This window comes from Diabrotica virgifera, chromosome 6, assembly GCF_917563875.1.
Source record: "Diabrotica virgifera virgifera chromosome 6, PGI_DIABVI_V3a".
Lineage (NCBI taxonomy): Eukaryota > Metazoa > Arthropoda > Insecta > Coleoptera > Chrysomelidae > Diabrotica > Diabrotica virgifera.
In genome coordinates this window covers 85,015,326-85,040,277 of record NC_065448.1, presented here as the reverse complement: position 1 = coordinate 85,040,277, position 24,952 = coordinate 85,015,326, and the positions used below count along the sequence as shown (strand labels likewise).

General features: G+C 32.1%; 5 long non-coding RNA genes across 5 annotated transcripts; 2 read left to right on the top strand and 3 right to left on the bottom strand.

The window, feature by feature from the left end:
- Positions 1-1,742: 1,742 nt before the first annotated feature.
- Positions 1,743-4,103, bottom strand: LOC126886559 (uncharacterized). The gene is made up of 2 exons (XR_007698685.1): positions 2,702-4,103; positions 1,743-2,541 (listed from the first exon to the last, which is right to left on the bottom strand). It is a non-coding gene; the product is annotated as an uncharacterized LOC126886559 (long non-coding RNA).
- Positions 4,104-6,646: 2,543 nt separating this feature from the next.
- LOC126886558 (uncharacterized) lies at positions 6,647-8,730 on the top strand. Its single transcript, XR_007698684.1, has 2 exons — positions 6,647-7,024; positions 7,096-8,730. It is a non-coding gene; the product is annotated as an uncharacterized LOC126886558 (long non-coding RNA).
- Positions 8,731-14,885: 6,155 nt separating this feature from the next.
- On the top strand, positions 14,886-15,656 carry LOC126886557 (uncharacterized). Its single transcript, XR_007698683.1, has 2 exons — positions 14,886-15,302; positions 15,389-15,656. It is a non-coding gene; the product is annotated as an uncharacterized LOC126886557 (long non-coding RNA).
- A 2,355-nt stretch (positions 15,657-18,011) lies between these two features.
- Positions 18,012-19,265, bottom strand: LOC126886556 (uncharacterized). Its single transcript, XR_007698682.1, has 2 exons — positions 18,377-19,265; positions 18,012-18,289 (listed from the first exon to the last, which is right to left on the bottom strand). It is a non-coding gene; the product is annotated as an uncharacterized LOC126886556 (long non-coding RNA).
- A 3,268-nt stretch (positions 19,266-22,533) lies between these two features.
- LOC126886560 (uncharacterized) lies at positions 22,534-24,940 on the bottom strand. The gene is made up of 2 exons (XR_007698686.1): positions 23,513-24,940; positions 22,534-23,357 (listed from the first exon to the last, which is right to left on the bottom strand). It is a non-coding gene; the product is annotated as an uncharacterized LOC126886560 (long non-coding RNA).
- Positions 24,941-24,952: the final 12 nt, after the last annotated feature.

The window sequence follows — 24,952 nt, the reverse complement described above, 5'->3', positions numbered from 1 at the left end:
TGCAGACAGGGAACTAATGGTTCCGTATGTGCAGTCTCACTCATTACTCATTACTATAGAGAGCGATGTGATATAATATATATTACAGTATAGCTCCCCGTGCATGACAAGCATAAGGCAGTAACCTATAGCCTCAGGCTATATTATTATAAAAAAATCACTTAGATGGGACAACAGGTTTAGGAAATTCGAGACATCAAAAATGCCCAATTTTTAAGGTGGTGCGTAATGCACTGTATATATAGGTAAACTTATATACAGGCTGTAACAAAAATAAAATTTTTGTGTTTATTTAGTTGGCTATCTATTATAGTGTACAATCATCTAGAACAGCGGTTCTCAATCTGTGGTACATGTACCACTGGTGGTACATTTCACTATTTGAGGTGGTACACAAAACTCAATACAGCCAAAATCAGCACCGCTATTGGCACAATTATAGTTAATTAGATCACCTAGCTAGATAGGTATTTTAGTTAGATGGTACCAAAAATAATAAAACGTATTTGGTGGTACCTGACTCAAAAAGATTGAGAACCGCTGATCTAGAATATTTTGAACAAACTAAAAACACGAATATATCATCGAAAAATTAATAAAAAGGTCTTAAAATGCTTGGTTATATATTAAGATCTAGTTAAAAAGAAACCAAAAACTGGATATTTTCTACAGAACGTAGATTATGAATTTTTAAGCCAGCTAATCCCATTTATTATACAGGGTGTCCCGAAAAGATTGGTCGTAAATTAAATCACATATTCTGGGACCAAAAATAATTTGAATGAACCTAACTTACCTTAGTACAAATATGCACACAAAAAAAGTTACAGCCCTTTGAAGATACAAAATAAAAATTGATTTTTTCGAATATATCGAAAACTATTAAAGATTTTTTATTGAAAATGGACATGAAAGAATATTATTGCAGTAACATCTTAAAGAAAAATTATAGTGAAATTTGTGCACCCCATAAAAATTTTATGGGGGTTTTGTTCCCTTTAACCCCCCCAAACTTTTGGGTACGTTCCAATTAAATTATTTCTGCGATACCATTAGTTAAACACTGTGTTTTTAAAACTTTTTTACCTCTTTCTATTTTTTCGATAAAGCTCTTTTTATCAAGATATGGCTTCTTTTTAAAATGGTTCAAAATATACCTAAAAATGTAAATCATAAATAAATTTTCATATTATTAGTCTCTACAATCGTACTTAACCATATACAAATATGTGGTGGATTTGACAAATATTCAAAATATCACGATAAAAACTGACTTCAAAAAAGTACTAAAAGGCCAAAAAGTTTTAAAAACATTGTGTTTAATAGTACCACAATAATAATTCAATTGTAACTTACACAAAACTTTGGGGGGGTTTAAACAAACAAAACCCCCATAAAATTTGTATGGGGTGTCGGGTGTCCAAATTTCACTATACAGTGGAACCTTGATTATCTGTCTCTCTATTAACTGTCACCTCTGTTAACCGTTTTGTAAGAGAGACTAAAAACTTTTTTTACAGTCACCTCCTGTTTTCATATGATATTTTTTGACATGTTTTGTAGTAAATTAAATTATCTATTTACTACAAAACATGTCAAAGTTTACATGTGAAAACAGAGATGACCCTAAAAATGGTTTTTCGTCTCCTACAAAATTCATGAAAAAGCAGATAGGAGGTATTGTCACATCACCGACGATATACCAGAAGTATATGTGGCCATACCAAATAATACATCCTTGATAAATATAAACATTTTTATTGCACAAAATCTTGTCATATATTTTTTTCCATAATCATCACTACGATGATGATTCATTTGTATTGAATTGTACATTGCAATTCTCTGATGTTTGGGAAAAAGGGCTTAAGTCAGAATTGCACATCAATAATGTTTTGATGATTTCTGGACCAGAAAAATCGGCTCTTTTTATTGGTACATACAGTTTAAGTCTGCAACACTTTTTTTATGGTCCAGAAATCATCAAAACATTATTGATGTGCAATTCTGACTTAAGCCCATTTTGCCAAACATCAGAGAATTACAATCTGGTCATAACTGACCAATGAGCAATTTTAATTTAACCTAAATTACTACTGTTCCTTAAAATGAAGAGCTTACCCCATAGCGTCTCTTATCTAATCTAACAAGATCGTGCACTATTCTAACATACACAGGCACACAAGCACTACGCTCTGCTTTTCACTATCACCTATCACTCAAACTAGTTCAAAAGGCTTTGTCCTCTTCAATCTTCTAGTTTGTTCAGTAGTAGATATGAGGAGCTGGATTTCCTCAATATTCTCATACTTATGAAGTTGTTGTTGCTCATGACTTCCTGCTATCTTCTTGATGACTATATTATCCAGGTTCCATTCCTAGGTCTTGATATTTGTTTATAAAGTAATATCTTATTATGCATCGACAATGTGGAGTTTCTTCCAACTAGTCAATACACTTTTTATAGGTATCTTTCATAGCCACAACAAGGCTATAATACGTTTCCTTCCTGGTTTTTTTGTAGACCACTTTCAGCTGATTCTAAAAAATTAAAATGAATGGTAATTTTTCTATTCTTTACAATTAAAAATCAAAAGAAATAGGTAGTACTATTTACAGGTAATAATATGCATAAAGACAAAGCAATATTTCTGTATTCCTAAAGAATACAGAAAATTGAAAACGTTTTTATAATACTTACATAATTGTTTAAACAAAAGAGACCCAGCCAGAGCAAAACGCAAAACTAACAGACAGAACTGCAAAAAAAAAGCCACTACTTAATTTCCATTTTTCCACCCCCTTATCTTATATGCATTTTCCAATCAAAATTTTTAGGTTGTCATGAACATGAAAGACTCAACCTCAACAAATAATAATAAACAAAAAGCTCTACTTCCACTTCCCGCCAAATGGACACAGGTTTGTTTGTGACACTGAATTCACGCCAAATAAAATGAAAAAATAGAACAATTTTCTTTTTCGTCAATTTCTTCACGTGAAGTTTATAACGAACAAACAACGGGCGCTTTACAGCTTGCAATTCTACCTGCAAGACGCAAGAAAGTTGCCTAAAGGCATGCGCAGTATGTCGTCAGTTGATTATTGCATGCAACTTCTTGCAATTGCGCGATAATCGGTTTGGTGCCATTTTTTCTGCAAGTTTTCATGCAAGTCTAGGGGAATTTGATTTTTCCACAATATCAAATGTCATTGACGACACGGATTCACGAATACATGCCGATCAGCTGTTTTCTGTTTGTGAAATTATATCAACGATGGAAATGAATGAATAATGAAATGGCACTTTCTGAGATTCTATAATTATTGTAAATAATTGTTTATTAAGCTACGGAAGCTCTCTCTCCTCTAGCTAAGTACCTTAGGATAATAATTAATTTGTCTTTCGTAGAAATAGTATTTCGAAATATAGATTTCTTTGTAATTGTTCAATTTTTCCCAAGGGTTTATTAAAATGTACATTCATTCCTAGAAAATTAGAGTCATTTTCATCATCTACTTGGATAAATTCTTCTGTTGGAGATACATTATTACCCCTCTTCTTGTTCAACTAGATCTTACTCACCATCTCCGATCTCGGCGTTCCAAATTAGTGACTAAAAGGCTGGATGCAGCAATAATAATACTTAAAGTTGCTGCTACCGCCTTTTTCCTTTTATATTTGGTTATTTCTGATAGTCTTGGCATTTCGAAATTTACCAAGTTAAATAAACAGCAATAAAGTAATTAAAAAAAAACAAAAGTTTATAAGTTAGGTTAAGGGTAATACTTTCAAATTGCATGCAAGCCGAGTTGCAAGCTGTAAAAGATCATGCAATAGACTTGCATGAAAGTCTTGTATGCAAGAAATTGCAGCAAGTTTTCTTGCAAGCTGTAAAGCGGTCTTTAGACGTCAAAGTGTGCTTTTACACGTCAAATTTGGCCTTGAATAACTTGGTCAATTTCTTGTCCAATTTATTGTTGATGTAAAGTGGACTTAAGTTGATTTGAGTTGATTTTAGCAGTTAAATAGTGTAAGGTAGGAATTTTTGTGTTGTACGTTTCCTATAGGGCTTTTCATTCACAGTCATTTGTTTCGAGCTTCTGTCATGTGTCACATAATATAGGGAGTTTTTGTGCACACAAATACGTAAACGTAACCCATCTTTTTGACATATACGCTTGCGCATTTATGGTTGAACTCCCGTATCTCGATGCGTATTACCTAAAGTAGCGCTCTGATACGTACGTGAGAACGCATCCCTATCGAGACGAAAGTCACCGAATGCACACGAGGATCTTGCCCGATTGGCGATTACCTACCAATGGCTACCAAATGAACATTTCATCAGCGTATACTACCCGTTTATAAATATTTAAGGTTATATTGGTTATTGGTTTAGTCTATTTGAGTAAAATTATTCTGTGTTTGTAATTGGAAATTGGAACTTCATAATAGATTTAAAATTTTATTGTTTTCAAGTTGTCTATTAATAAAGCAAAACAAACAAATCTTGTATTAATTTATTATAATATTATAATATAATTTATTATAATTATTATAATATTTTTATATTTAAATAGAAGCAATAAAAACCATACAATTTCATCATTCATTTATCTTTTTTTACATTTGTATATTAATTGTATATTGTGTGAACATTGTTTTATTATTTTAATGTCAACGGAATTTAAAAATTACTTTACGATTTGCTTTACGTTACGTTAAGGCAGTCACAAAAACTACCTATTTTAACGTTCATCCTCTACGACACGTTAGTGGCTTTACGTATACGGAGATGCGTTACGTTACGTAGCAACAAAAATTAGGGAGTTTTTGTGCACACAAATACGTAAACGTAACGCATCTTTTTGACATATACGCTTGCGCATTAATGGTTGAACTCCCGTATCGCGATACGTATTACCTAAGGTTACGGGCTGGTACGTTAGGTTCATACGCATCCCTATCGAGCCGAAAGTCACCGAATGCACACGAGGATCTTGCCCGATTACCTATCAAATGAACATTTCATCAGCGTACTATCCGTTTATAAACATTTTAAGGTTATATTGGTTATTGGTTTAGTTCTATTTGAGTAAAATTATTCTGTTTGTAATTGGAAATTGGAACTTCATAATAGATTTAAAATTTTATTGTTTTTAAGTTGTCTATTAATAAAGCAAATCAAACAAATCTTGTATTAATTTAAGAAATACAGTGATCACCACAATTAATAACTAGATAAACAAATGACCTAGTTTCAGTAAAATTTTCAAATAAATATTACCACACTATTTACATTATACCTACTGGAATTCTGATGTAGGTATACAAACTAAAAAGTAGGTATAAACAAAAATAAAACAATTTTAACCTAAGGAAAAATAATATTTTTATATTTAAATAGAAGCAATTAAAACAATACAATTTCATCATTCATTTATCTTTTTTTACATTTGCATATTAATTGTATATTGTGTGAACATTGTTTTATTTTTTTAAATGTCAACGGAATTTAAAAATGACTTTACGATTTGCTTTACGTTACGTTAAGGCAGTTACAAAAACTACCTATTTTAACATTAGGGAGTTTTTGTTGCTACGTAACGTACGCATCTCCGTATACGTAAAGCAACTAACGTGTCGTAGAGGATGAATGTTAAAATAGGTAGTTTTTGTAACTCCCTTAACGTAACGTAAAGCAAATCGTTAAGTCATTTTTAAATTCCGTTGACATTAAAAAAATAAAACAATGTTCACACAATATACAATTAATATACAAATGTAAAAAAAGATAAATGAATGATGAAATTGTATGGTTTTAATTGGTTCTATTTAAATATAAATATATTATTTTTCCTTAGGTTAAATTTTTTTTATTTTTGTTTATACCTACTTTTTAGTTGTAAATTATTGTACCTACATCAAAATTCCAGTATAATGTAAATAGTTTGGTAATATTTATTTGAAAATTTTACTGAAACTAGGTCATTTGTTTATCTAGTTATTAATTGTGGTGATCACTGTATTTCTTAAATTAATATCTGTTTGTTGTGCTTTATTAATAGACAACTTAAAAACAATAAAATTTTAAATATATTATGAAGTTCCAATTTCCAATTACAAACAGAATAATTTTACTCAAATAGACTAAACCAATAACCAATATAACCTTAAAATGTTGATAAACGCTGATGAAATGTTCATTTGGTAGGTAATCGGGCAAGATCCTCGTGTGCATTCGGTGACTTTCGTCTCGATAGGGATGCGTTCTCACGTACGTATCAGAACGTTACTTTAGGTAATACGCATCGAGATACGGGAGTTCAACCATTAATGCGCAAGCGTACATGTCAAAAAGATGCGTTACGTTTACGTATTTGTGTGCACAAAAACTCCCTATTCATCCTCTACGACACGTTAGTTGCTTTACGTATACGGAGATGCGTACGTTACGTAGCAACAAAAACTCCCTACTCCCTATTAATCTACGTCATACGTTATTGGTATATACCAGAGTGCGTCCCAGGGAGAGTGAGCTGCGGTTAAAACTCGCCCTGATGGAATACAATGTTGCCTAATTTACTGTTCCGTTCCAGTTCCGTCACAAATCGTCTGTCATTCAAGTCATTCTGTCAAAAACAAATTTGGTTTTGTTTTCAAAGTTCTATTTTGTTTTGTTCTGTTTTGTTGAAGTTGTATTTTCTATTTGGTTCTATTTTTTAGTCATGAAGTTAAGTAGTATCGTGGGATATTTGAAGTTCTTGGGTACTGAAAATTCAAGAAGTTTTAAACTCTGGTCATCTTATTTTGGCTGGAAAAATAGAGGAAAGTTCTGAGCATACATACCATCAAAATATAATATGGTTTATTCCTTCAGTAAGGTCCAATCACCACGAAATTAAAGGAACCCTATCTTTCACAAATGGCATGAGCATTAGCCAAATGTTATGTTCTTGTAAAGCAGAAAATAGTGGAAAATGTAAACATGTCTCTACTCTTGTTAAATGTAAGTATAAGGTATGTAAAGTTCCAAAAATAAATGCAATCATGAAAGGAATATTTTTGGTTTTACATTGATATTGTTTTAGGGAAAATGTGAAATTAATGGAACATTCAGTACATGAGTTGAAAAAATGTTTTGGCAAATGAAGACCATTTTTAATTGATCTAAACATTTATAGAAAACAAAGTATATGGTTAATATAAATATTACCTGCCTGAAGTAACTTGGTGTACAAATCAATAGTAACCATAATTTTTATTCCCAGGGCCAGTGAGAAACAATGTGCATTTGATTTCTAAGTGTTCTAAGGAAAGATCTCGTAAGAATAAATAGATCTGTACAATGAAGATTAACCTAATCTGTTTAACCATCGAAATTATTGTATTGTTATAAAAATAATAAATCTCCATTTCATATTATTTACACTTACATACATTAACCTGGAATTTCATTGTGTCTACATTAGTGGCCATAGTCACAAACCTACCCTAGTCAACGGAGGTACTGTCTTTTGCAGATGTGGTAATACCGGGTTTGATACATTATTGCTAAATAAACTTTGTGAATAGTAACTTTTCACAAAATAGAGTTTTAATAGTTTTTACTGTACTTAAATATTTTTTACATTCAGTGGTAATAACATATTATATTTTGTTTTGGTATTTAAATTTACCTAAATATTTACTATACTAAATTCAAGATGCAGTAGAAATAATCAAACCAAGACACATTAAATGCTACTATGAGCACTCCCGAATCATAATTTACAATGTATATACATTGTAAATCCCAAATCATGATTTCCAAAGTTTGTACATTGTGAATTATATTCGGGAGTGCTCCTAATAGTAGCATTTAACTTGTCTTGGTTTGTTTATTTCTACTGCATCTTAATTTTAAATTTAGTATAGATGTGGCCATCATAGGACGCTTACTTATAGATGCAATAAAATTATTGGTTTATTTTCATTTTAAATGTTATACTTCCAGTATTGTATGTATTACCTAGTATTAAAACATATATTTTTAATTAAAAATATAAATATCTTATTTTTATAATGAACAACATTAAATTTACTTCTTGCGGGAGTAGAAAAAAGTTATAGTAAATATTTTTAACTCGTTTAGCTTTTGATGATATTTGCCATATGTTTGTGTAAGACATGTTTAACGAGTAGTGTAAGGACATATTATTATACTTTTTTATACAAAATAGACATAAAATTTTGAAACTTTCAGCTTCACTTTTTCATTGTTTCAATATTAAATCCCAAATTTAGACTCTCCACCATTTTCTCATAAAAAAGTATGTTCAGTTTTTACCCCAGGTAGACCGAAACCACCAAAAAATTGATGTTACCTAAGTTTTTAAGTATTAAAAAAATGCATTTCATCAGATACACAAAATAATAATAAAAACTTTACTATTAAACCAAAGTTTTAGTTAAAATTAAAACAAAATGTTTGCTTTCTGTGTAGAGTTACAAAAATAAGTTGAAATGCTATTTAATTTCGTATTATTTCCTGGTGATCCTCTGCCATACTAATTTTACATTGTTCTTACATGCAAGCATTTGTAAATTAATTTACCATTAAAGGGCGGCCAAAGGTATATTCATATTAAATGGGTGGTTGTAGTTTTGTATATTTTATTTTCATTTGTATTATTTTTATTTTAGTTTTGTAATATTTTTAAGAACAAATAAAATAATTATAATTATTCTGAACTGTTGTTTCTTTATTCTTTTTTTTTTTAAAAAGTATCAAAAAATCCATATATTTAAATTCAATATAAATGCAAATTTTATAGATAGAATTTACATAAAACAAGAATTTTTAATGAATGTTCGTTCAGTTTATCTATTCTTCTTGTCTTTTTTCCTTATGCCTATTACGGTGTCAGATTATGGTCCGTTGTTTCTTTCACCCATTTTTCTACGCTCTTCTGTTTTTGGCTAGGCTTTTCATTTCTTCTTTCGTTTCCCTCGTACATGTACTATATCCTCTATTTGATCCCTCCAATTCTTTCGGGGATGTCCTCTTCTCCTTTTTGTTGTGTTTCCCATTTCCAGAATTTTCCTGGCCATCCTTTCTGGTTTCATTCTTATGATATGTCCATACCATTCCAGTTGTTTGTTTTGAATGTGATATATTGGCTCTATTTCTCTTCTTCATTTCTTATTCTACCCCATTTTCCTGCAATCGTTCTTAAGTGTTTCATCTCCATTGCTTCTATTTTTGACTCATGTTTCTTCTGTATTGTCCAATTTTCGCCTTGCATAGGTTATTACTGGTCTTGTTATTGTATTATGCATCTTCCTTTTCACTTCCATTTGTATGTATTTATGTCCTAGTATGGGTTTATTTAAGGTATAAAATATTCGTGTCGATTTGTTTGCTTCGTTTGCAATTGCAGCGTCTATTTTCCCGTCGTGAGTTATTATACTCCCTACCTAGGTATTCATAGGTTGATACTTTTTTTAGTGTTATCTGATTGCACTTTACTTCTCTGTTGTTTAGGCCTTCCTTGTTATTTATTATCATTGTTTTGGTTATCTCTTAAGCTTTCGTTTCATTTTTCTGTACGCCTTACACCTTATTACTATTAATCCATATCATGTATTCCATTTTGTTGAATACCCAGTAAAAATAAGCAACCGCAAATCTAGGGGATTTTTGTTATTGCATGATGTAGTTGGAAACAATGTTATATAAGTGTCAGATGTCAACTGTAAGCAAAAATAAGTGTCAAAGAAAAATAAATGTTGATTTTGATGTTTAAGTTATTTGTAGAATTATTGAGTTTTCTTTTAAAATAAAACTGACTAGAAGTACTTCGGTGTTTAATTAACATCCACGCAATTCTGCAAAACATCAGGTTATGGCCCAGATCACTTGTTTCGTGAGTATTTCGCCAGTAAAAAAGTCAGTGTTGAAGAGCCTGTGTCGGTAGTTTGCCGCGGCCAACGAAAATAAAAAAAAGAAAAGCTGAAAAAAAGGTGAAAAAGAAGCTCGAGTATATATACATAAAAAAAGAAAAACATAAATCCGAAAAATGGAAAATTCATCGGCTGCGTTGAAACTTAGTGGTGGTGACAACTGGGTAGCCTGGAAATTTCAAACAAGGGTAGTGCTAAAAAGCCGTGGTTATTATGACATAGTAATAGGAAAGTCTGTGAGACCGAGCACTACTGGAGATGACCAAAAGAAATGGGATGCTAGTGATTCAAAAGCACAAGAATTTATAGTAACCAGAATAGAGCAAGGCCCTATGACACACATTTTATCCTGTGAGACCTCGAAAGATATGTGGACAAAGTTGAAGTCTGTCTACGACAAAGAGTCAGAGGTGAGCATTCATTTAATGCAACAAAAGTTTTTTCTCTTGGAGTTTTCATCAGGTAAAAATGTTGCCTCATTCATATCACAGCTTGAAGAGATAAAAAATAAGCTAAAGCAAGCTGGTGAAGAGCTGTCCGATAAAATGATCATGACAAAAATACTTATGGCATTGCCAGAGGAATATAAGCATTTTCGATCCGCATGGGAATCCGTACCATCTGATAAACAAACCCTAGATGAACTTACATCAAGACTACTTATCGAAGAAGAAAGAAGTAAGTCAGCACAGGGCAGCACAGCATTGGCGATGAAAAGTGATACAAGCAGAGAATTTAAAGGGCAAAAGAAAACCAGATTAAAGTGCCATTTTTGTGGCAGAGGTGGCCATATTGCGAAAAATTGCTTTTTCAAGAAGAAAGAGAGAGATAATAATAGCCAGAAAGACATAAAAGTATGCAGTCAATGTAAAAGACGAGGACACAACTTACAAGAGTGTTGGTTTAATAAAAATAAAAATGAAAAACAACAGACAAGCAGAGAAGAAAATAAAATTGACAGTAATGCATTCATGGTATATACTGGGAGTAAGAAAAATAAAAATGAATGGTGCTTGGACACAGGAGCTAGGGAACATATGTGCTGGAATCAAGATCTGTTTGAAGAATTGATAGAGATAAGCTATAAAAAACAAGTAAAAGTCGGAAATGGAGAAAAATTACCAGTTAAAGGTATTGGAAAAATAACTCTATGGGCATTTAATGGTAAGAAATTTATAAAGTCAACCCTGTCAGATGTATTATTTGTGCCAGATTTACAATTTAATTTATTCTCAGCTGGATGTGCCTTAGATAAAGGTTATAAGATGTTTTCAAACAATGAAAAATGTGAATTTTATAATGACAAAGGAGAAATAAGAGCATTGGCAACACGGGATAACAAATTATACAAAATGTTATTCTCACAAGAACAAAACACTGAAACCTTTGCAAATATTTTAATTTCGGAACGCACCCCTAACGAAAACTTGTCTGACGGTCAAGTTCAAGAAAACAGCTGTTTAGTAGATGTATTTTTATCAGAGTGTAATTCTGCAAAAACAACAGAAAGTTTGAGAGTTTGGCACTGCAGACTAGCACATCAAAATACTACATATGTGAGAAACTTTTTAAGGCAAAATAACATTGATTTTATAGACGAAAAATTCGTGTGTGAACAGTGTTTAACAGGTAAACAACACAGAATACCATTCAAGTTAAGTGAATCAAGAGCAAGTGAGCCATTACAATTAGTGCATACAGACGTATGTGGCCCTATGGAAGAAGAGTCTTTAGGGGGAAATAGGTATTTCCTGTTGTTAAAGGATGACTATACAAATTATAGGTACGCGTATTTCATGAAAAATAAATCAGAAGTTAAGAAACACCTTAAAAATTTTATATCATTAGCCGAGAGAGAGACAGGCTGCAAGATGAAAAATTTACGATCAGATAACGGTTTAGAGTTTATGAACCAAGAAATAAAGGAGATGCTTGACTATCAAGGCATAAAACATCAGAGATCAGTAGTGTATACGCCTCAGCAGAACGGTAGGGCTGAGAGGGAAAATAGAACCCTAGTTGAATCAGCCCGAACTATGATACAAGGGCAAAAGTTGAATAAAAACTTGTGGGCAGAGGCCATACATACAGCAGTGTATGTTTTAAACCGAACAGGCCCTAGTAGCATAAAAAATGTGACACCTTATGAATTATGGTACAAAAAGAAAGTCAATAATATTTCTACACTCAAGAGTTTTGGTTCTAGAGTATCAGTGCATGTCCCAAAAGAGAAGAGATTAAAATGGGATGCAAAAAATATGCTTGGTTTCTTTATTGGCTACAGTGAGGATGTAAAAGGTTACAAAATATTTGTCCCAGACAAAAATAAAGTTGAAATTCATCGAGATGTCATATTTTTGCCCGAGAAAACCATAGAAATAAAAAATGGGGAGACAGACATGAATAAAAACATACAGATGATATGTGAGGAGATAAAGTCAGAAGAAGATGACAGTGAAGCAGAAGAACCTCAAAATAATAGAGAAGAAAGCAGTGAGAGTGACCTCGAAGCTGATAGCAGTGTTGAAGATGTGAATGAAATAGAGCAGGAGCATGGATATGACCTGAGAAGACATATAAAAAGACCCTCAAGATATGATGATTATGTTCTGGATGATGACGAAATGAGTTTGTTGACTTTTAGTGATGATGAAGAACCCCAGACGTATGATGATGCAGTGGCCAGTAGTGAGTGTAAAAATTGGAAGAAAGCTATGCAATCAGAAATAAATGCGTTGCTAGAAAATGAAACATGGGAGTTTGTGCAAAGTAGTGATGGTCAAAAAGTCATTGAGTGCAAGTGGGTGTTCAAGAAAAAGAAAAATGAAAATGGTAAAGTAGTGAAATATAAAGCTCGTGTGGTAGCTAGAGGTTTTCAACAAATTGGTATGTTTTTTAATGATATTTATAGTCCAGTAGCAAAATTACCATCAATAAGGATTTTCTTAGCCATGTGTAATACTTTTGATATGAAAATTCATCAAGTAGATGTTTGTAGTGCATTTCTAAATGGGGATATTAAAGAAAATGTTTTTATTTCACTCCCAAAGGGATTTAAAGAAAAAGAGGGCACTATTTGCAAATTAAGAAAATCCTTATATGGTTTGAAAAGTTCACCTAAAAATTGGAATGACAAATTTCATAATTTGATGCAAAATTTGAGTTTTTCAAGATCTGAATATGAATATTGTCTTTATATTAAAGTAAATGAAAAAGGTAGGATATACATTTTGCTGTATGTTGATGATTTGCTGTTGGCAGGTACAAATGATCAAGAAGTTGAGAAAATAAAATACATTTTAAACAAAAACTTCAAAATGAACGACTTAGGTCAAATAAAACATTTTTTGGGTATGTGCATAACTCAAAATTTGTCTGAAGGCAAAATAAAAATTAATCAAACTGTTTACTTAAAAAATGTTTTGAAGAAATTTGACATGTCAAGCTGCAAACCATCAACAACACCAATGGATAATAATTTTCACCACGATTTTCTCAAACGAAAAAAATCTGAGAGCATAGAGATAGAAAAGAAATGTAGAGTTGCTATAGGATGTTTGATGTATGCAATGTTATGCTCAAGACCAGATTTGTGTATAGCTATAGGTATATTAAGCAGGTATCAAACATGTGCAAGTAACGATTTGTGGGTAGCAATAAAAAGAGTATTGAGATATATTCAAAGCACAGTTACTATGAGTTTGATATACTATAAACATAAATATAAACAGGAAAATTTGATAGTAGGGTACTCAGATTCAGATTGGGCAGGTGACCGTACTGATAGAAAATCTACATCAGGATATGTATTCAAAGTTTTTAATTGCACGGTGTCATGGGCATCACGGAAACAGTCTACAGTCAGTTTGTCCTCTACTGAAGCTGAATATGTTGCACTAAGTGTATGTGTGAGTGAAGCATGTTGGCTAAGATACTTAATGTATGATTTAAAAATAAAACCTGATTATGTAGCGGTTCTAATTCATGCAGACAATCAAAGCGCTATAAGGGTTAGTAGAAATCCGGAATTTCATAAGAGACTAAAACATGTTGATATTAGATTTCATTTTGTACGAGATAAAATTAAGGAAAATATTGTTGTATTAAAATATCTTAATACAAGTGACCAACAGGCTGACATATGTACAAAACCATTAGGTTTAACTCTGTTTAAAAAATTTAGAGAGTTGCTAGGTTTAGAATAAAAAATTAATTTAGATCTAGGAGATTTACCCTTGAGGGGGGGTGTTGAATACCCAGTAAAAATAAGCAACGGCAAATCTAGGGGATTTTTGTTATTGTATGATGTAGTTGGAAACAATGTTATATAAGTGTCAGATGTCAACTGTAAGCAAAAATAAGTGTCAAAGAAAAATAAATGTTGATTTTGATGTTTAAGTTATTTGTAGAATTATTGAGTTTTCTTTTAAAATAAAACTGACTAGAAGTACTTCGGTGTTTAATTAACATCCACGCAATTCTGCAAAACATCACATTTTTTGTTCTTCAGTTTTACTACATCCTTCCTGGCTCTTGGCATTTGAACACTTCAACAAAAAAAATTATAGACATCAATTTCAATCCTATTCTTTAATTAATGTATGGTATTATATTATATCTCTGTTATTTGTAGTCTAAAAACAATCATACAAACAAATATTTGCATATTATACATATTACAATAATTACATACAATTGAACACATCTAAGATGAACGGAATTATCAATCAGTAGCCACCGTCCTCCATAAATACTGTAATGACTGAAAAAAATGAAAATATTATTTTTTAAAGTCTACTGTCCTTGGGTGACTTACTGAAATTTGAATTGCCCGCCAAAAGTGACATTTCTGTCAGCCAAAATTTGGCAACACTGTATTCCATCAGGGCGAGTTTTAGCCGCAGCTGGGAGAGTGTAGCCAAGCTCGGAAACGAGAGCTTAATTTCCCGACTCTGCACCCCCCACTACTGTTTATATGTGAAGATGTGAACGTATTTAACGAATGGCGGGAAGTTTGAAAATGGCCATGACCAACCAGCCAGAGCAATCTAACCTTACATTTACATTTATAAAAGTGTTTTGTTATTGTTTTTGTATAAGTGAACTATTTTAATTTTATCTTTACGTTTTATATTAATAAAATGTATCCTTAGAATTTGAGGAACAATTTAGTGATGATGAAAGAATAATATATTTCTTAAATAACGCTTGAACCTGTACCATACGAGAACGAAAAAAGTTATGAAAGAATTTGATGATAACAATTTTTTATTAAGGTTTATGGTTTCCATAAAAATACTGTGAGATAATTTATACAAGAGCTGGTTCCTGGTTTCCATTATGTAATTCTTCAGTAAGTATAAGTAACCTTCCTTTCATGGAAATACATGTTATGATACTTTTTTGGTTGATATTTATATCTAATGGAATTTTTTTTAGGTAGGTATGATGAGCCTAATATCACAGATCAAGTTTTAATAACTTTAAAAACTTATATTATGAGTTGTTTTTATTTATTGTATGGTTTTGATGGTATACCTATACAAAACAACTACTGAAAGATTTATAAAACCCATGAAGTACTGGCAGATAACGTAGTTGTTGATATTGATAGAGAATGTGTTAACACAGAAGATATTCCATTTATGAGTACTAATCTATAAACATGCTATAAAATTTAACATTTATAATAAATATTTAAACCTTTGTTGTATTGTGTTTAGTTTATATTCTTAATACTTATACACTTTATGTTGAACATGTCTTTAATTGAATATTCTAATTTTCAATCAGAAATATATCCTTATAACAAATTCTAAACTGATCCACAATGTCTGAAACATGGTTCGTTTATGAAAATTTATTGTTTTCACTGTATTCGTTCACTCAACTGTTCTCTCCAGTTCTTTCTCTTTTGCCAGTCCCTTACTGTAGATTTATTCTTTCCATTGCTTTGTCCACTTTATCTCTTCTGAAAGATCTTTGAGTCTGCCTCTCTTCCTTCTTCCTATCAGGTTCCACTCTTTTATCCAACGTTTTTTGTCTGATCTCCTGACCTGTCTGTAACAGATTAATCTCTTCTGTTCTATGTAATCTTATATTTGAGTTCATTCCCATTCTTTTCTTAATCTCTGTTATTTGTTCTATCTCTTCTTGTTACTCTGCAGCTTCTCCTTAGGAATTACATCTCTATTGCTCTTATTTTGTTTTTGGTTTTCTTATTTATTATCCAATTTTCACATCTGTAAGTCAGGATAGGTACTTCTTGTCATGGTGTTATATATGTTTCTTTTTTGTTTGTTCAATTGTTCCTTTGTTTGATATAATGAAACCTGAATACTTTTATTTGTCTGTACTTTTATACGTCTGTGACGTTGTGCTCAAGACCACGTTCTGTTTTATAAACGAGTCTTCAGCTTTTCTCGTCCAAGATTGATCTCGACGAGAGCTTATTTTCCGGACTAGGCACCCCCCACCAACTAAGCTCTAGGAACAGTCTGACGTTTCTTTAAATTTTTTGAAGAACTGAAATAATGAAATAACTGTTCAAATTTAACAGGTGGCATTTTACTGCTTTATAAATAAATAATTGAATGGTGGGCTACAACAATGTTGTAAGCGACAGAATTGAGATTATGCAGGAGATGAAAAAAACATATTGACAAGCTATGGATGAACATACGGATACCAACATTGCGGTATGAAAAACTCGGGGAAGGCAAAATGTTTTTAGCCAGATTGAAAGATGCTCACATCGGTCTTTGGATATACAATAATATTGTATTAAAACCTCACTTTGACCCAATATGTCGCTTACAACATTGTTGTAGCCCACCATTCAATTATTAAAAAATTATGTTCTACCCGGAAAATTTTTTGAGTGTCTACCATTATTATTGTGAATTATTTTGATTTAGTTTTGATATTATTTGTTTTTATTCCTAAAAAGATGAATTCTGAAAAGGAAATCATTTTTCCGATTTAGAAATAAACAACAAAATGAACATTACTTTTCAAGAATTCCAGATCATTAAAAATAAAAAAACTGATCATGTGCTTATACAAATAATATATACATACCTATATATGGATAGTCCATTTAAAACTACAAAAGAACTGCTCCACATCATCTAGCCTGTTTAAAGATTTCAGTAAAAAACCCTGAAACCATGGAAAAGAAAGTGCGAAGGAATGGGAATACCAGCAAGAAACAAATACCTTTATATATGCTAAGTTTTACTGCTGATCAAATAGTGATCGCACAGGATGAATATGACCTCGGCTTTATGATGAAAAAAGAGCAATACACAAATAATGGAATGGAAATAGACCGAAAAAAAATTTAATACCTAACAACGGAGAATACAGAAATAGAGCAGCTGCAAATAGATGAAGGTCAAAAAATCAAAGGAACAGGCAAATAAAAGTATTCAGGTTTCATCATATCAAACAAAGGAACAATTGAACAAACAAAAAAGAAACATATATAACACCATGACAAGAAGTACCTATCCTGACTTACAGATGTGAAAATTGGATAATAAATAAGAAAACCAAAAACAAAATAAGAGCAATAGAGATGTAATTCCTAAGGCGAAGCTGCAGAGTAACAAGAAGAGATAGAACAAATAACAGAGATTAAGAAAAGAATGGGAATGAACTCAACTATAAGATTGCATAGAACAGAAGAGATTAATCTGTTACGGACAGGTCAGGAGATCAGGCAAAAAACGTTGGATAAAAGAGTGGAGCCTGATAGGAAGAAGGAAGAGAGGCAGACTCGAAGATCTTTCAGAAGAGATAAAGTGGACCAAGCAATGGAAAGAATAAATCTACAGTAAGGGACTGGCAAAAGAGAAAGAACTGGAGAGAACGGTTGAGTGAACGAATACAGTGAAAACAATAAATTTCATAAACGAACCATGTTTCAGACATTGTGGATCAGTTTAGAATTTGTTATAAGGATATATTTCTGATTGAAAATTAGAATATTCAATTAAAGACATGTTCAACATAAAGTGTATAAGTACTTATTAAGAATATAAAGTAAACACAATAAAACAAAGGTTTAAATATTTATTATAAATGTTAAATTTTATAGTATTTTATAGCATGTTTATACATTAGTACTCATAAATGGAATATCTTCTGTGTTAACACATTCTCTATCAATATCAACAACTACGTTATCTGCCAGTACTTCATGGGTTTTATAAATCTTTCAGTAGTTGTTTTGTATAGGGATACCACCAAAACCATACAATAAATAAAAACAACTCATAATATAAGTTTTTAAAGTTATTAAAACTTGATCTGTGATATTAGGCTCATCATACCTACCTAAAAAAAAATTCCATTAGATATAAATATCAAGCAAAAAAGTATCATAACATGTATTTCCATGAAAGGAAGGTTACTTATACTTACTGAAGAATTACATAATGGAAACCAGGAACCAGCTCTTGTATAAATTATCTCACAGTATTTTTATGGAAACTATAAACCTTAATAAAAAATTGTTATCATCAAATTCTTTCATAACTTTTTTCGTTCTCGTATGGTACAGGCTGTGGTACAGGTTCAAGCGTTATTTAAGAAATATATTATTCTTTCATCATCACTAAATTGTTCCTCAAATTCTAAGGATACATTTTATTAATATAAAACGTAAATTTGATAAAATTAAAATAGTTCACTTATACAAAAACAATAACAAAACACTTTTATAAATGTAAGGTTAGATTGCTTTGGCTGGTTGCTCATGGCCATTTTCAAACTTCCCGCCATTCCTTAAACATAGATTCCGGCCCTTAGGGCCGGTACTTTATGTCCCGGTTAAACCTCGGTTAGCTAACCGGGGTTTAATCGGGACAGAAAAGTACCTGATAGGGCCTCTTGCGTTGTAATAAAAGCAATTGTAATTATTATTATAATTATTTATGAACATAATAATAAGTATAATTGCGTGTATGTCTATTTTATGCATATATTTCTGTCCCGATTAAACCCCGGTTAACTAACCGGCTGTTAACGGAGACATAAAGTACCGGCCCTAATAATGGGTGCGTTCGGACGACCATAGCGGCTGGCTGTCAGCAGAAATCGGCTGAGTGGTTGTATCCAGCCGTGATAGGGAAAGCTTAAGTGCACTTTACATCAACAATAAATTGACCAAGTTATTCAAGGCCAAATTTGACGTGTTCTCAAAGCACAATTTGACATCCAAGTTTGTTCGTTATTAACTTGACGCCAATAAATTCGTGAATTTCTTGAAAGCAAAATTTTCTTGTCCTCAAAAAAATTGAAGGAACTTGGAATAAATGTTGTAAAAATGTCAATATTTTCAGTAGTACCAATTACTACCAATGCAATGATTTTTTTATTAGAAGCTTTTGAATGTCGTTTGTTTCTTTGTTTGAGTAAAGTGTTTGATTTGAAACAGAATAGAATAGAACAGATTAATAAAATAAATAAAATAGAGAGATAGATTAGAATAGATATATAGTATAAAATAAACTGAAATAGAATAGAGTAGAATATAATAGAATAGATGTAATATATATGTAGATACTTACTAATAAAGTATTTGATTTAAAACAGAATAGAGTAGAATGTAACAGATTAAATGAAATATATAGATAGATTAGAATAGATATATAGTATAGAATAAAGTAAAATATAATATAATAGGTGAAATGATTGTGAAAAGCAATAGTTTTAAGTACCTAGGATCGGTATTACAGAGTAATGGAGAAATAGATGGAGATGCATGCAGTAGAATTAGGGCTGGATGGATGAAGTGGAAAGAAGCGAGTGGTGTGTTGTGACAGAAAAATTCCAATGAAGCTGAAGGGAAAATTCTATAAAACAGCCACAAGACCGGCTATGATGCGCGGAACTGAATGTTGGGCAGTGAAAAAGAAAGCGGAACAACGAATGCATGTGGTGGAAATGAGAATGCTTAGATGGATGAGTGGAGTGACAAAGAAGGATAAAATTAGATATGAGTATATTAGGGGAAGTCTAGGTGTGGCACCAATTGATGCCAAAATGAGAGAGCATAGGTTAAGATGGTTTGGTCATGTTCAACATCGAGACGTTAATCACCCAATACGAAGAATAGCTGAAGTGCAGATTCCTGGAAGGAGTAGGAGAGGAAGACCAAAGAAGACGATAAGGCAGGACATGTTGGTAAAGGGGATTAACATTGATATGACTCAAGATAGAATTGTGTGGAGAAATGCAATTAGGGAAGCCGACACTGCATAGGGATAAGGCAAAGAGAATGATGATGATGATAATAGGTGTAATGTGTAGATACTTATATAGAATAGGTTTGAAATAGAGTAGAATATAATAGAATAAAGATACTATATACCTACATCCCTAATAGCACAAGGATGTCCTTCACAGACTTTAGGGAGGTCCGTTTTCGTCCAAGGAACGTCCTATTTTGGTCCAAATGTCGCGCTACCGAATGTCTGTTGGACGTCCACTTAAGGTCCGAAGGGACGTACATTGGACCTTAATCGGACGTCCTAGGGGACGTAAATTGGACCTTAACAGGACGTCCTATTTTGGTCCAAATGCCACGTTGCCAAACGTCCAATGGACGTCCACCTAACGTCCGAGGGGACGTTCAGTGAATGTCAATTGGACCTTCATAGGATGTCCCAGTTTGGTCCAATGTCTTGCTGCCGAACGTCCATCTAACGTCCTGAGAGGACCTCCGGTGGACGTCTAGCATCGATATTTAGACCTGTGGAGAATGTATGGTGGGAATTAAAAAATATATTTTTAAGGAACTTATATTACATCTTATATTAAATTACAATTATTGGATATTACATTATTTACATTAAATTACAATACACTTCTCCAAGAAATTAACGCACCACCTTAAAAATAGGGCATTTTTGATGTCTCGAATTTTCTAAACCTGTTGTCTCATCTGAGTGATTTTTTTATAATATAGCCTAGGCTATAGGTTACATCCTTAAGCTTGTCATGCACTGGTAGCTATACTGTAATATATGTATATTATATCATATCGCTCTCTATAGTAATGAGTGAGCCTGCAGACAGGGAACTAATGGTTCCGTATGTGCAGGCTCACTCATTACTATAGAGAGCGACGTGATATAATATATATTACAGTATAGCTCCCCGTGCATGACAAGCATAAGGCAGTAACCTATAGCCTCAGGCTATATTATTATAAAAAAATCACTTAGATGGGACAACAGGTTTAGGAAATTCGAGACATCAAAAATGCCCAATTTTTAAGGTGGTGCGTAATGCACTGTATATATAGGTAAACTTATATACAGGCTGTAACAAAAATAAAATTTTTGTGTTTATTTAGTTGGCTATCTATTATAGTGTACAATCATCTAGAATATTTTGAACAAACTAAAAACATGAATATATCATCGAAAAAATAATAAAAAGGTCTTAAAATGCTTGGTTGGATATTAAGATCTAGTTAAAAAGAAACCAAAAACTGTATATTTTCTACAGAACGTAGATTATGAATTTTTAAGCCAGCTAATCCCATTTATTATACAGGGTGTCCCGAAAAGATTGGTCGTAAATTAAATCACATATTCTGGGACCAAAAATAATTTGAATGAACCTAACTTACCTTAGTACAAATATGCACACAAAAAAAGTTACAGCCCTTTGAAGATACAAAATGAAAATTCGATTTTTTCGAATATATCGAAAACTATTAAAGATTTTTTATTGAAAATGGACATGAAGCAATATTATTGCAGTAACATCTTAAAGAAAAATTATAGTGAAATTTGTGCACCCCATAAAAATTTTATGGGGGTTTTGTTCCCTTTAACCCCCCCAAACTTTTGGGTACGTTCCAATTAAATTATTTCTGCGGTACCATTAGTTAAACACTGTGTTTTTAAAACTTTTTTACCTCTTTCTATTTTTTCGATAAAGCTCTTTTTATCAAGATATGGCTTCTTTTTAAAATGGTTCAAAATATACCTAAAAATGTAAATCATAAATAAATTTTCATATTATTAGTCTCTACAATCGTACTTAACCATATACAAATATGTGGTGGATTTGACAAATATTCAAAATATCACGATAAAAACTGACTTCAAAAAAGTACTAAGAGGCAAAAAAGTTTTAAAAACATTGTGTTTAATAGTACCACAATAATAATTCAATTGTAACTTACACAAAAGTTTGGGGGGGGGGGTTTAAACGAACAAAACCCCCATAAAATTTGTATGGGGTGTCGGGTGTCCAAATTTCACTATACAGTGGAACCTCGATTATCTGTCTCTCTATTAACTGTTAACCATTTTGTAAGAGAGACTAAAAACTTTTTTTACAGTCACCTCCTGTTTTCATATGATATTTTTTGACATGTTTTGTAGTAAATTCAATTATCTATTTACTACAAAACATGTCAAAATTTACATGTGAAAACAGATGACCCTAAAAATGGTTTTTCGTCTCCTACAAAATTCATGAAAAAGCAGATAGGAGGTATTGTCACATCACCGACAATATACCAGAAGTATATGTGGCCATACCAAATAATACATCCTTGATAAATATAAACATTTTTATTGCACAAAATATATATATTTCTATATATATATATATTTTTTTCCATAATCATCACTACGATGATGATTCATTTGTATTGAATTGTACATTGCAATTCTCTGATGTTTGGGAAAAAGGGCTTAAGTCAGAATTGCACATTGATAATGTTTTGATGATTTCTGGACCAGAAAAATCGGCTCTTTTTATTGGTACATACAGTTTAAGTCTGCAACACTTTTTTTATGGTCCAGAAATCATCAAAACATTATTGATGTGCAATTCTGACTTCAGCCCTTTTTGCCAAACATCAGAGAATTACAATCTGGTCATAACTGACCAATGAGCAATTTTAATTTAACCTAAATTACTACTGTTCCTTAAAATGAAGAGCTTACCCTATAGCGTCTCTTATCTAATCTAACAAGATCGTGCACTATTCTAACATACACAGGCACACAAGCACTACGCTCTGCTTTTCACTATCACCTATCACTCAAACTAGTTCAAAAGGCTTTGTCCTCTTCAATCTTCTAGTTTGTCTAGTAGTAGATATCGAGGAGCTGGATTTCCTCAATATTCTCATACTTATGAAGTTGTTGTTGCTCATGACCTCCTGCTATCTTCTTGATGACTATATTATCCAGGTTCCATTCCTAGGTCTTGATATTTGTTTATAAAGTAATATCTTATTATGCATCGACAATGTGGAGTTTCTTCCAACTAGTCAATACACTTTTTATAGGTATCTTTCTTTTGCCTTTCATAGCCACAACAAGGCTATAATACGTTTCCTTCCTGGTTTTTTGTAGACCACTTTCAGCTGATTCTAAAAAATTAAAATGAATGGTAATTTTTCTATTCTTTACAATTAAAAATCAAAAGAAATAGGAAATAGGTACTACTATTTACAGGTAATAATATGCATAAATAATTCGTTTCCTAAAGAATACAGAAAATTGAAAACGTTTTTATAATACTTACATAATTGTTTAAACAAAAGAGACCCAGCCAGAGCAAAACTAACAGACAGAACTGCAAAAAAGCCACTAATTTCCATTTTCCCACCCCCTTATCTTATATGCATTTTCCAATCAAAATTTTTAGGTTGTCATGAACATGAAAGACTCAACCTCAACAAATAATAATAAACAAAAAGCTCTACAGCTCTACTTCCACTTCCCGCCAAATGGACACAGGTTGGTGACACTGAATTCACGCCAAATAAATGAAAAAATAGAACAATTTTCTTTTTCGTCAATTTCTTCACGTGAAGTTTATAACGAACAAACTTAGATGTCAAAGTGTGCTTTTACACGTCAAATTTGGCCTTGAATAACTTGGTCAATTTCTTGTCCAATTTATTGTTGATGTAAAGTGGACTTTAGTAAATCTCTCAGCGGCTGGCTTCCAGCGGTGACGTCTGACAGCTACTGCTGGCTCAGCTGTCCAGCCGCTGTGGTCGTCCGAACGCACCCAATATAGTAGGTTCGTTCCAAGACGACACATTTGTACGATCCCTTGAACCGCCACGAAATCGATTGGACGGTTTTAATGCGCAGAATCGCCCTTGAACGGTTTTCTTTCGATCTCGATCCGATTACCGGTACATAACCCTCTTGGAACGAATTCGTGTACCATTTCAAGTTCGAGTTGCGCCTGAGCCATTTTCAGTGCGAGTACCACTGTACCACTATTATAGTAGTTTGCTAGATGGTTAGAAATTAATATTTCTAATGTCCACTTTACATCAACAATAAATTGAATAAGAAATTGACAAAGTTATTCAATACCAAATTTGACGAGTACAAAATGTATGGTTTGTAAAAGAAAGTGAAATAATTTGATGAAATAGAACAATTGGATATGTTTTATTTTGTCAATTTTCTTTTTATTCACGGCAAAATTGGATGTAGAATTGTGTTTTGTATAAGCCAAATTTGACCTTAAATAACTTTGTCAATTTCTTGTTCAATTTATTGTTGATGTAAAGTGGACTTAACATGTTCATTAAACATCACTTCAGCTTCAAAACCTTCCCCAGAATCGATATCTGACATTAAATCGTTGTCTTCTATGAAAAAAGAAAATAATAAATTATCCATTTTTATAAGATTAATTTGAAAAAAAAAAGAATTAATAATTATTTAAACGGAAATCAAGATTCACAGGTACTAATAGCGTAAATTGTGGATTATTCTATTATTGAATCATCAGCTGATCTCATAGCAGTGACCAGTAAAAATGAAAACAATCCTAACTGCGCAAGTCAGTACAAATAGTTTCTGCTTGAAGGCATGTATCAAAAGGGCCGTTCAGTTACCGATTTCGAAGCGGTACATGGATCGCTTGGAACAACACGGTGTACGATACCAATCATCGTTCATGTTCGCTTGGAACGCATTTTTTATAATGCGCATGACG